Consider the following 3,382-nt stretch of genomic DNA (forward strand, 5'->3'; position numbering starts at 1 on the left):
AAATTATATGATTCAAAAAGAATACTGATATATGCAATTCACAGGAAATAAAGCAGTTACAAAAGATAAATAACCAGGTCAATTTATGACTTGGGCAAGTCTTTTGAGCTAAAGCTGATATGGACATGGTAAGTAGGACCACTGCATGGATGTAGAAATGCAGAATTGTTTGGGATTGTAAGTTCAGTCACACAAAGGAAAAGACTTTTGAGTTACCTAGCCAAAAAAAAATAGACAGGATTGCGCTATTTTAAATGATGAAATAGCGATGGAAATTGGCACAAGGTAATCATTATCAAAAGCGTTACAAAATCTGCAGGATTCTGAGATGCAAAGTAAGAGATAAAAGAGGCATTAGAGACATTTTTGGTAGGTACTTCTGTAAAGCTGAGACACATATGGAAAACTATATATATATATATATATATATATCTGTAAATTCTATGTAAAGACATTGAAAATGGTGGTTGTGTGAATAGATTAAGAAGAGCTAAGCTACGAGACATTTCAGGTAAATGTAAAAGAAGTTTTATGTAGACCAGACAAAAGGACAGCATGTTCACAATAAATAACCAATAATCATATTTTTTCAAAGAATAAAATATATACACCAAAGGTGTCAGAAGTTGAAGACAGAGGTAAGATTTCTCATAGGATGCATGAAATACTATCTTTTTGCAGGAGCTGAGGATAAAGGTAGTGGTCTTCCTGGAAAAAGCCTGCAAAAATAAAGCAATGATGAATTTAGAAGTGTATCGAATCAACAAAAAACAAGTTCCAGCAGCATGCACAGAAAAGTAGGATGCTGCTCAAGAATGAACTACAGCCTAGGAGTTTGTAGATCAATAGACAAAGTACAAATATATTTATTAGCTAGGCTAAAAACCCTTTGTGCCACTGGTATTATAATGTGGACAGGAAATGTGGGCAGGCAGAGGTAAACTGAGGCTTTGACTAAATACCAGAAAGAGAAACAATTTCCTTAGAAAGGCAAAAATGCACAAAATTGTTAAAATACATTGGAAATGTAATTAAATTACAATGCCTTGAAACAAGCTTCATGAATGGTTTGGGGTTATTGATGATCCACAAACTGTTACAACTGTTTTTGATGAAAAATTGTGTTTTCTTATAAATTCTGTAAAGTTATTTTACATTTTCAGTGTGTGAGTGTGTGTGTGTGAGTGTGTGTGTGTGTGTGTGTGTGTGTGTGTGTGTGTGTGTGTGTGTGTGTGTGTGTGTGTGTGTGTGTGTGTGTGTGTGTGTGTTAATAAATTTTCTGTACATAGTTATAAACAGCAGTGTTTATGATTACCACCTTTATTAAATTTGCCATATGATATTACTTGGCAAAATGAAAAAAAAAACACATATCCCTTTGCACTACTTAGTTCGGCGTAAGTAGTTTGTCTGTTCCATTTATTACATTTATACTGTGTTATTTTATGAAGAATGCATATATTACATTCACTTTAATACTTTACCTGTAACAGTTTAAAGAATATCAGCCAAAGCTGAACCATCTGAGAATCTAAGCACATGTTCACTGCTAAATACAGATAAACATCCTGCAAATGAAGTCATTCATTTAAAGAATGTTAAATGTACACAGGGAATAGATTCATCTAGTCACCCACTATCTACTTTCCCATTTTTTGCACATGGGGTCAGGATGTCACTTCAGTATTGACAATATAGAGACAAGTTTCACACTGTTGGGTGGCTAGCCCTGCAGCAGCTTTTCTTCAGTGCCACACAGTAACATGCACACTTACACCTGTGGTCAAATTAGAGTGCCCAATCTACCTGCATATCTTTGGAACATGAGAGGAAGCCAGAACACCAGGAGAAAATTTGTGCAAACACAGGGAGGACATGTAGGCTCTGCACAGAAGATTCCCCAGCCAAGAAATGAACCAAAAATTATTACCTCAAAAGTAAAAGATCCACCGCATATAAATCACTGCATTAACTAGAAAATGACCCACTCAATACCAATATTTCTTATCAAACACTAATGAATTTAAAATTATCAGTATGCTCCTTGATAAAACTATTTCTAAATTGTATTTGCGTGGCACAAGTTGATGTGGTATCTACTGGAGAAAGAAGGGAGTAAGAACACCCCTGTTAGGGCAAGGAGAGAGAGTACCATGACAGCAGAGAGTATTAAGCTATTTTAATACTATTGACTGAATGCATTTTGGACTCTTTTTTCTAGAACATTCTGTTTCTGCATAGTTTCAGAACTGAAGCTGAAAATATGCACACATTTATCAACCAGCTACAATAATATCCTATCTTTATTTATGATTATGCAATTCATGTGCGCATTTCATTACTGAGTTCCCCACCACTTTTGAACATACTAAATCTTCAGAAAGACCATTTTTTGTATTATTACACTGCAATTACTTTTATATATGACTACACAGAACTAACTCAGAATGTTGACATACCAAAACATCAATGTTCACATAATCGAGACCAGAACTTTAAATCTGCACTATCTTGAATGGCTTAAACATCAACCAGATGCAACACTGAACAATGGCAGTGGGTGTTTGCGAAAGAACACTGCACAGTGGGGATTAGGTGCTTGCCCTTTCTCAGGTGTAGTACAATCTCAGACTTAGTAATGTGCAGGTGGTGTGGGGAGCTTACCCTCCCCTTGCAAAATATATGTTTTTGATGTTGTGGGTTGTCGATGTTGCCATTCGATATAGTGCAGCTTCCAGTTCCAGTCTCAATTATGCGCCAAAGAGAGTATTGGTAAGTCAACTTTATCATATAGATCTGACTACATACACATGCATGCTACCTTTACATTGTATAAAGAAATCCCTGGAGTGTCAGTTACTGTTGTTTTGCATTTTTTTATGTACAATAATTTGGAGAATATTCTGTTTTATTGTGCAGAGAAACTCTATTTAGGAGATATTTGTGGAGTCTATCTTACTTTAAGAAGATTACTTCTTCTAATTTGTATTCAAGATTGTGGTTAGCAATAATCTTGATTCCTGGGAAGTGGTGGAACAGATTAGAGGTACTTGTATTAATCCAGGCTGCAGTGATGGCTACTATGTCCAGGAAAGATATGTACAAAAAGACCTGAAGATCCTCTAGTCTATTAATCATGCAGTCAGTGTTTAGTAGGACCAATCTAAAGGAGAGCTGAAAAGGAGAGGGAGCGGAGCTCTGTTACCAGTAAGGGGTAGTAGGGTGGGATGTAGCTTGGTGTCAATATATCTATAGGCTGCAGGATTTATATCCGGGTATAAGTCTGGTACAGAATTTAAAGAATTTGAAGTTAGACCATGGAGCTGATGGCTTTCTGAGTATTGTAAAGTTCAGTCCAATTTGGAAGAGGAGTTTTGGTGGG

This window comes from Protopterus annectens, chromosome 5.part0, assembly GCF_019279795.1.
Source record: "Protopterus annectens isolate FY-2018-M chromosome 5.part0, PAN1.0, whole genome shotgun sequence".
Taxonomy (NCBI): domain Eukaryota; kingdom Metazoa; phylum Chordata; order Ceratodontiformes; family Protopteridae; genus Protopterus; species Protopterus annectens.